We start from the raw sequence: 10,800 nt of genomic DNA, 5'->3' as shown, positions 1-10,800 counted from the left end.
ACACCAAGGAAAACACCTTTCCTACTCGCACGAAAATGACGCAGACACTACCTGCTCTAAGATTTAAGAAAGAGATGGCCCCTTAGGTGGCCCCACCAGATACTTGCCATTTCATCCAGTAATAGAACGGGTAACTTCCTGGGTAATTTATATACGATCAGAAAGAATTTGCTCTAAATGGCGGGTTTTATTATGAATAAGGTGAGAGGAGAAGACATTATTTTAACTGAGTGGAATTACGTATATATCCCTCTGAAGTTAGTCATTTCAGTGTTTACATATTTAAATATCTGATTTTTTTTACTTGAACATATATACACTACAATATTCAAAAAATTACATTAATATAATTAATCTCTATCATTTCACACTTTAAAGATATATAAAACTCCAAATGACACTAATACTAAAAGGGAGAAAATATGACATAGACATCTGAATATAATGTGAACATCAACCCATATTTATTCAAAGGCCTCGGGAGCATGACATGTCATTTGAAGGACCCATATGGTCAATATGATGTCTCCTCATGTCTAATAATATTGGATAATTTCACAAAATTATTCTCTCAAATTAACTACCCCGCTTGCCAAATCCTCTATTAAAATAAATATTTGTAAGACCATTTTCTTTGATAGTAGACTTATGATAAACTCAAGTTTAACTAAGATTGACTCCACAATCGACACGTTGAACAATAAAAATCAAACTTAATAAATATCTTCAAAAAATAATTTACTATTCTTTAAATTTAATTAATAAAAAGTATTAAAAGGTGATACAGTATATTATGAGGTCATCTCTCACGACAACAGTTAGTAGTCACGTCAGCACCAACATAAAATCTCAAGGGTTGATATGGTGCATCACGTCGACGTGACACCTTGAACTCGTATGAGACGAACTCCTGTCTCACATTGTCCGAGGTCACATGAGACAGTGTCGCCTAGCACAAAGCCACTCTGGAAAGCTCGGAATGATGTCGCGCGATGCGAATCCGTACAAGTCGATCGATGCTCGCATAAGAGGTACAAGCTGTCACCCGAGGAGTTGACCGTCATTAACCAATCACGTACGATTGACCCTCGTTCGTAAGTATAAAAGCCAATCTCTTGATCAACATCAGGATAGGCACATCAGACATTCGACTCCTTTATCCATACACCATTAACTTAAGTTTCGAATGGATCGGGTCGAGAAATCTCCCTCCTGTTCTCGATCCGTGTGCAGAAACCCAACAACAATTAAGTAGACATCTCATCAAGAGTGAAGATCATGTTTGAGAGAAGATTCTCAAGCCTGGTACGACCTGACGCTCACCTCCACCACTTGAGCATCAGCATGAACGACTGTACGCATCTAGAACGAGAGCAAAATGACACTTCAGTCACGACGTAAAGATTCACTAACAAAATATACCTTTGATATTTATATATTATTATTAGTATTATTATTACTATTAATCATAATTAATAATAGGTAATCTAAACATATTGAACGGATGGGCTGATAAAAGGAACTTGAAGTATTGAAAAGTATGTATGTATAATATTAAATTCCCAAACAATTGATATGTCAAAGCCTCAAACGACGATACTAAACCGCGTTTCTCGTCTTCGCCGTGTTGAACAGCTGCAGTCTGAGATCTCACTAGAATCATTTATAGTGAGTGGAACAGTACACTAAACCGCGTCTCTCGTCTTCGCCGTGTTGAACAGCTGCAGTTTGAGACCTTTTGATCGACGAACTGAGAGACTTTAATTGGATAATCATAAATGTGACTCTAAATCTAAATTTTAATTGGTTATTATTATTATTATTGGAGCTGAATTTTTCGTCATGATAGTGGCACTCGAATTTAATTATAGGGAATTTCGTGGAGCATTGAGCAACACAATGTTACTTCTTACAACAGCATTAAGAAACTACTTTGAGGTTTTTTTTTAATTATATATAATTATTATAATTAATATAAATTTTAAAATTTTTAAGAGATAAAGATTTTTAGAAAGAAAAGTTTTCGTATAAAAAAAGCTTGAATAATTAGGATTTGATTCTTCTATAATATTTAATATTGACGAGAGAGCAAGATAAAATGAATACTTTTGATATTTTTAGATTTCTTTCTAAGGTATGTTTGGAGATGATACTTTTTAAGATTTTCAAAAAGGATAAAAAATATATATAATTATTTAAGATTTATGTGAGAGAATTTATAAGAAAATCTATATTTGAGTGACGATAACTCAAAGATTTTATAATTAATCAGAAGAATTTGAATTTAGATGAGATTTTTGTTATTTATTTTCTGATATGTGTTTGATTGTTGATCTTTATTTTTTTATTAAAATTCTCTTCTCTGTAATTGTATATAACTCTTAACTCGTTTTTGTTGTTTCAACTAATTTTTTTTAAAGTAACATTGCAACATGAGATTTCTGTAGTCACTCTTAGTCAATAATTTTTGTTACGGGGGAAGAACTAAAAAATTTTATTTATAAGTAGTCGGTAAAAGTATCCCTCAACTAAACATCCCCCGGCAAAAGTATCCCTCAAATAATAAAAAATAAAAAAAAAGTTTATATTTTTAATTATTCTCATAGAGCACTCATGATTGTATGAAAATACTATTTTACCTCTATCTCCATGTCGTTGTTGTTGTTACTAGGCCCATCGCCCTCATTTCCCTATGCCACAAATCATGCTAAGTTACACCCCCTCTCCTTGTGCTATCGACAATGTCATTCCCTTTCCCCCAATGTGCTATCGACAATGACGATGGCAATCCATCCTCTCTCCTTCCTCGCTTGTGGTTGACGGCACGAGGGAGGCCTATGGGGAATGGAGAAAGCACGGTTGGTGATGAGGAGGGGTTATAGGCAATGACAAAAAGCACATGCACACCCTTGCAACTGATGGTAAGGATGCTTGGGTTACCCCTTATCCTTCCTCACCTATAATCGATGATGAGGGAGACTTGCAAGTGGTGACGAAGATACACACATCCTATGCAATCAACCACAAGGGTGTGTGAGCCACCCTACCCGGGGGGTGATGAGGTCTCCACGCACGAACGGACGATGGGTGTGTAGGTGGGGGGGTGATGAGGTCTCCACGCACGAGCATGCTCATGTCACGTGTGATGAGTGTGTTAAAAGATAGAGAGGCTCGATGATGATCGATAAAGATAGAATAATCATTAAAAAAAAGTTTTATAATTTTTTTTAAGTTTAAATACTATTTAGAAAATTCTCATCTTCAAGAATTCCCTAAATAAAAAAAATCTCTCCCCGTCGAACGAACCCTTCCGCCTTACCTGAGTCGTTTCTGCGTGGGGCCTCGCACGCGCGTTGTCCAATTCCAATACGGAGACCGGTAGCTGCGGAAAAAAGTCTGAAAAATGATAATATTGGCTAGTGGCAACTAACCTGATCCAGCGGATCACCGCACCGCTGCCCTCTCCCGCTGCCGCTCTTTAAACCCATCCGCAAAGAACTCGAACAACGGAAGCAGGCGAGGCAAGCATAGGGTGGCGCAAACGAGCCTCCCGACGCCGTCGGCCCTCTCTCCTCCCTCCCGTATCTGGTTCCGCTCCCTTAAACACCGACAACATATTAAAACGAGTCAAAAATACTTATTCTTCGTTCTTGATCGCCCTCGAGAACCCTAATTTGCCCCCTTTGTGTCCCGATACGATTCACCATCCCCTTTCGCCACTCCTCAGATCTCGATCTACTCTGCTGATTCCATCGATTCTAGGGTTCCGATTCGCTCGTGTCCGATATCTAGGGTTTCTTATGCCCGCGCTTTTCGATCCTGCGACCTATCGGATTCCGGACCTTCTATGTCGAAGATCGAAGACGAGGACGCCGTCGAGATCCGTGATGTGTGAGCGGACAACCTCGCAGCCGAGTTCGCCGTGATCCGTGACGTCGTCGATGACTTCCCCTTCGTCGCCATGGACACGGAGTTCCCCGGCGTCGCCGCCGCCCCCTCGGAGACTTCAAGACCGTGGCCGACCACAACTACCATATCCTTCGTGCCAACGTCGACCTCCTACACCTTATCCAGCTTGGCCTTTCCTTCTCCGACGCCGACGGAAATCTCCCGACCTCGTCCACCGCCGGCGCGCGCCCCATCGTGTGGCAGTTCAACATCAGGGAGTTCGACGTCGACCGTGACGTCAGCAACCCCGACTCCATCGACCTCCTCAGGAAATCGGGCATTGATTTGTCGAGGAATCGGGAGTACGGGATCGATGCCAAGCGGTTCGCAGAACTCCTCATGTCGTCGGGTGTTGTCCTCAATGATTCTATCAGCTGGGTGACCTTCCATTGTGCTTACGATTTTGGGTACCTCCTCAAGCTCCTAACTTGCAGAGGGCCTCCCGACAGCCGAGAGGGTTTCTTTGAGCTAGTCAGGACGTTTTTCCCAGTAGTGTACGACATCAAGCACCTGCTGAAGTTCTCTAACAGCCTCCATGGGGGACTTAACAAGGTTGCTGAGCAGTTGGAGGTCGAGAGGGTCGGCATCTGCCATCAGGCAGGCTCGGACAGTTTGCTTACTGGTCGGGCTTTTAGGAAGTTGATGGGGAACTACTTTGATGGGTCGGTTGAGAGATATGCTGGGGTGATGTATGGTCTGGATATTGAACATGGATTAAATACTTGGTGATGATGTTAGCAGTAGGTCTCGAGAAAGTAAGAAAGAAAAAAGAAACCTTGTTTGGTGAGTAAATGTTGAGTGTATGTGTTGCTTCTTCCATTTCATTTATGCTTTCTTAGATTTTCTTAACCGCTGCTGCTTTGAGTCCATAGATTACCATGCTTTGTTTTATCTGTGGTTCACTGTTATAATCAAGGAACAATGTTTTGAGTACCAGGTCCATATCAGTCCTGGTCGGACCGCTGTCCCTGTTAGTACCAGTGTACCTGTACTGGCGCACCGATGACTCGAAGAGGAAGAAGAAAAGGAAAAGATGAGGAGAAAGGAGGAAGAAAGAAGAGGAGGTGGTGGAGGAGGAAGAAGAGGATGAGGAAGAAGGATGAAGAAGGGGAGGTGGTGGAGGAAGAGTAAGAAAAAAAAGAAGGTGGTGGAGTAAGAAGCATGAAGAGGAAGGAGAGGAGGTGGTTGAGGATGAGGAAAGAGGAGGAAGATAAGATTGAGAAGAGGAGGAGGAAGCATATGCGTTGGTGGCACACGATGAGTCGTTGGTATTGACGGGCAACAGTATGAGCGAGCACGAAGAGGCCTTGTGTTCGGTTGGAGGGAGCTCATGAACGCTAGCCCTTAGAGCATGAATTATTTTTTTAATGGGTCGAAGCGGACTGCCTGAAATGGGGGCGGTGGTGGTCTGCATACCGGTTCAAGCCCGGACTGGTATGCACCACCCATTTTGGTCTATGGTTATAATAATCTAACAATATGGGCTGCTGTAATCCCTTTAAGAATGTTGTATTCTTTGTTTCGATTCTGCTGTTTTCTGTTTAACTAAATATGATATTTCAATTAATTCATTGTCAATTTGTTTGTCGTTCTTGTATTGTTGAAAGGCAAATTTCTGCAAGTACTTTGATATCTCTGTTTTTTTTTTCTTTGTCCATTCTTTTTATTTTTTGTTTCTGATTCTCATTTTGAGTTCTCTCAAGCTTTTTGGCGGTGAATGGTTATCTATTTTCTTCATGTTTGAATGAATGAAGTCATCTTTGCCTAGTTTACCTTATCTAAGCATGTGCTTGACTTCGTCTAAGGAACTTTTGCAACTTGTGGCTATCTTTGCCTAGTTTACCTTATATTTGGAACTGGAACTATGGATAGATGGTGCTGAAGTGGCACCAATGATGAATGCATCTCATATCACTTGGTTTGCCTGGTGTTATCATCATGTTTTGATTCTTTAATATTCAATATGATAATTGAAAAGCTAATTAGTTTCTTGTGCTGTTTCTCAAAGTCTATTATGTGCAACGTTGCTGCTGATAATAGTTTGTATCTCACTATCTATGTGCCTTTTTAATAAGTGAGGAGGATCATCAATGACATTGTTGATCTGTTGGTAGATACATTGGTCGATCCGGAGAACTGACTTTACAGAGTTGTTGAAGTTGGGAGCGTAATTATTTTAATCATTGTTTACTATACATATAATCTTTTTTTGACTTATAGCTTCTATTCCATGACTTTGTGTTTAGAGTCGCAAATATTTTTAATTTTCTTGAAGCCATTGAACTTAATCTTTTACTTTATTTGACTTTGTTGTTGTTCTACTGGGTAAAACGATAATAGTTTTCTTTAAATTCTTTGATGCATTTTCTCATGGTTAATTTTTTATTTTTTGTTGAGAATCAAGAAAGATTTCATTTTCCAAAATGGGCTGCACTAAAAGAAACCTGGTGTAAGGTGGTTTTTCTGTACAGCTATGTATGAATAGAGTTTACCATGAGAGAAAGGTTAAGTGATAACATCTGAGTTTCTTTATCGAGTCTTGCTATTGTTAATAGACGTCTTACTGCTTGTTTATCCATGCTTTAAGACCGTCGAAGTTGCCTTTTGTCTGGCTCTGTGAGTTGTCATAGAGTTTTGTCTGCAGCGAAGAGGATATATGGACATAGGAACTGAACAGCAGCCTCTCTCATCTTTGGTTAATATGCCAAGTGTGGTATGTTGTAATTCACTTCTAAACTGTCTCACAATTGCACCATTAACAATTGGATGTTATAGTTGCGCTTTAAACACAACATAAATGGAGGTCTAATGACCTTTAGAAAAGGTGATCTGACAATGAACATCCCTCAAGGATGACTTAGAAGATCAAGTTAGTTTCCTGACTAGCAAACTCTAATAGGAGAGTTCATGATCTTACTAAGTGTCTGAGGCGGCCATCATGGCAATTTTTTGCATAGGTCAGTTGCTACAAGTGTAACAAGAGCTGATGATGTTCTGGACTTGTGGTAGCTGCCATGGTGGGCTTTCGGTTGCTATTATGATCACTTTGTAAGTGGCTTATTTGAACTGAAGTTAGCTTGTATTCAATAGTAACTGGTCCAAATTATATTAATTGGTACAATCCAGGCTAAACCAACTAAAATAACTCTTTACTCCAAAATTCTTCCTACAACTTGTTCACACTTTCAATTGCTTGTTTTATCATAGTGGGGATGGTGGATATTTTGATTATTTAATATTGCATAGGCCATGGATAATCATGTTTCAATTTGATATTCTAACATTGCATGTTATCATCACATCCTCTATAGTGAATATTTGGTACTTGGATCTTTGATATATTGAATTACCTGACTTATTGGATAATGTATAGTTTTATGTTTGCAGTGCACTTTGGGTGAATTGGACTGGTGATGGTACCTACAGTCCATTTGTCACCATGAGTAGCATCCACTGCTTTGTGCCCTCTGTGCACTATTTATAATATTGGTAGTGGGTTAGTTCCCTCGGATGATCTTTGCCGAAGTTTCTAAGGTTTATTTGTGATGTTGCTTTTTTACTGCATTGTTGTCTTGCCATATTAAACCTTATTTGATCAAGCACGATGCTTTTGTTGGGAGGACATGAAAATTGATAATAGCTGCCACAGCTCCTTAAATTGCGGATGGTTTATTTCCTTGAATAAATCCATTTGGAATTTCTGATGAAGGTAAATATAATATGCCAGCTTACACTAGATAATTTTTGTGATTTGCTGATGAAATGGTGCCACATTAGTATTAGTAGGATTACCATTTGAGTTATGTAACATCATGATTGTGTTATTGTGTATCAATTCTTGATAGAATTATATGGTTGTAATTGATGGATCTAGTGGATATTAGCTGGTAGATTGGACTACCAGGTTTGTACTTGTGATTTTTCTTTTGTATCACCTTTTTCTTTAACAAAGAAGTTCTATTCTGATAATGAAGGAATGCGGATAACCTGTTACTGCAGTGGCATTTCCTTTTCTTTATATTTTAGTTTATTTTTATTCTCAGCTTGCTCATCTTCTTTATCTTATGGCTATATTTAGCAGGAAACCCATTTTAAGCAGTGGGGATTTTGGTGACTCTCAAGTAGTTTAGTAGATGTTTTCTATGGTTTAGCTGTCTTGTTTTACTCTTTATACTACTAAGATGATGGAAACTTCTTGCATGTCTACTATTGTTGCATATAATTTTTGTTCATCTTTTCTTATTGTTTGCTTGACTTCAGTAGTACTTTGTGTGTTGTTGTAGTTTTAGTTTATTGTGCAGTTTCTACTTGCGCTTTGATCCATTGTGGTTTCAGCTTACAATAAGAAATGTGAGGGGGAATTCATAGATCATAACTTCTTGTGTGGGCTCGGCTTGCAAGTGTGGACCCATAATCGGGCCCATGGGCAGGTATTATTTACTCTCTCTCACTGTTGGTTTCTCCATATCATCTCTCTCGCTCTTTTACCGACTCTTGTTGTCCTCTTGGTTTCGTTGCCATGTCATCTCTCTCTCTCTCTCTCCTCTTTGTTTCTTTTTGCTCTTGCTTTGCACTTTGCTAGAGATCAAACAAAGGGGATGACAGAGCTTTTGGGAGAGATCTCCGAGGAGTCGATGATGAGATGTCTTCATCTTTCTTGTTAGGATAGAATAGGAACAGAGAACCAAAAGACAAATGCGGGCAAGCAGTATCAACATAAAACAAGAAAGTTAAAGATCAAAATCAATTGGAATAATAACATCAAAATGTAACGTGGTAAAACCTTCAACTCGCAAGGAGGGCAGCTTTACTAGCAATTCAATAAACAATTGGTATGCAAGAGAGAAAAGAGAGGAGGAAGAAAATATGGATTTTAGAAGGCAAACGAGCAATTGTAACTCCATAAACGACTGCTCACCGGTTGTCGGACGCGTTGGCAAGTTCTCGTAGGCTTTACCTACGAACTTGTGAATCTAATCAATGCCCAACTTATGAATTGCATATTCACTCTAACATTGACGTCATATACATTTTAGCTTTCACTTTTCCTTTATAGAGAGAAATAAAATAGTCTGAACTCATAGAGAGTAAGGTCTTTGTTGTGTCTGTAAGAATTCCATGTTATTCTTGTTAAGATCTTTGATTGTGAGATTACATGAACTTTAGATAGATTTTTTGAAAGAACCCCACTATAAGAGATCATATGACTTAAGAATTACTATATGAGTTAAGAACTACTAGACCGGTTTCTCTTGTACCCATCCAAGGTGTATGTGATGTGAACCTGGGAGTATAGATATTTTAGGGAAGAACAAAATGTTAAACAGTTTGCTATTGATAAGCATACTAGTAAGTGTGTGGGCTATTTGACAGATTAGTTTATTGTTTACATATTTTATTTTTAATTTATATGTTTCTTTACATTTTTATAGATTTAATGCCCATTATGGGACATTTTTGCATGGTGGGACAAACTGTGGTTTTGGTTTTTTTTTTTTTTTTTTTGCTCTTTGTGTGCATCACACATACATTTTGGAAAGCTCTATAGAATCTGAAACTTTTACGTTTTCTTTTGGGAAATTGGCATTGTTGCACTGTTCAACAGATGATGTTTACATTTTTTATAGATTTAAGGCACATTGCTTGGGACATTATTGTATGGGGTGGTATGACAAACCATGTTTTTGGGTCTTTTATGTCTTTTCATGTGTGTCACACATACATTTTTTAGAGTTCTATAGAATCTGCAACTTTAACGATGTCTTTTGGAAAATTGACGGTGTATTGTTTGAGAGACAATGGTGTCTACATATTTGTTTAGATTTAATTCACATTTCTGGGACACTATTACATGGTGTTTTGTACACTAACTGTGGTTTTGGTTTTTTTTTGTCTTCTATGTGTATCACACATCCATTTTGAAAAGTTCTATAGAATCTCAAACTTGTATGCTTTACTTGCCGGAAATTGAAATTGTGTTGTTCACGTTTGAACTCTATATACTTTGACGCAGGTCATTGTGTTCTTGACCAACGGAAGGACTTGGGGTGAAGGGCTTTTCCTACAGAATGGGTAGGGATGCCTGAAAAGTTTGTATTCTGTGAATGGCCGAGCATACCATGGTGTAAGGGACGGGGCTAACGAGGGTAGTGATATGCTGTACCGTTTTCCTATGTTGCTGCCCCGCAAATTAGTCATATTGCTAAGGGGTTATTTATAATCTTTTTAAAAATAACTTTGATTGAACTTTGATTGGTAAGGGGTTATTTATAATATTGCTAAGGGGTCATTTTCCTATCTTAAAATTGAACTTTGATTGGAGTTCTCTTTTTATGTGTTTTCATAGCGCCAAGAAGAGCATCTTCCGAGAAAAAAAGGAGACTTATGGAACTACAAAACTCTTTCTACCAAACACCTTATGAATGAACTACAAAAAAAAAAGGATCATGTTTAGTATCAAATGTACATCTGCAAGGATTTCTAGATCGTTGCTTTGACCGGATCCAAACAATGGACACAAGGCCTTGATCAACCTAATAATCTTTGTAATCCCAAAGAGACTCACCATCATCCAACCCTTTCTTTTGGAGCAAATCGATAACCCTTCTTTTAGATCCCTTGGTAGACCCGACCACCTCAAAGGCCCCTTCCGTTGTTGCTCGAATCCGACCTGCCATCGAGTCACCCCTTTGACTTGGCCAGCACGGCCTCGAGCGAGCGCCATCCCTTGCTTACAAATCCTGCTCAATGTCATAGAAAAAGTCAACGAGGTCGGCTAGCTCAGCGACCGAGTCGGGGGACTCCTTTGGCGGGCTTGCCTCTTGTCGAATCCCAAAGCTACGCCCTGGCTAT

At 38.9% G+C, this 10,800-nt stretch overlaps 1 pseudogene; it reads left to right on the top strand.

The window, feature by feature from the left end:
• Positions 1 to 3,513: 3,513 nt before the first annotated feature.
• On the top strand, positions 3,514 to 10,207 carry LOC135634112 (probable CCR4-associated factor 1 homolog 7; annotated as a pseudogene).
• The last annotated feature ends 593 nt before the right edge of the window (positions 10,208 to 10,800 follow it).

The sequence above is a fragment of the Musa acuminata genome, chromosome BXJ3-3, assembly GCF_036884655.1.
Source record: "Musa acuminata AAA Group cultivar baxijiao chromosome BXJ3-3, Cavendish_Baxijiao_AAA, whole genome shotgun sequence".
Taxonomy (NCBI): domain Eukaryota; kingdom Viridiplantae; phylum Streptophyta; class Magnoliopsida; order Zingiberales; family Musaceae; genus Musa; species Musa acuminata.
This window is presented reverse-complemented; position numbering and strand designations above follow the sequence as displayed.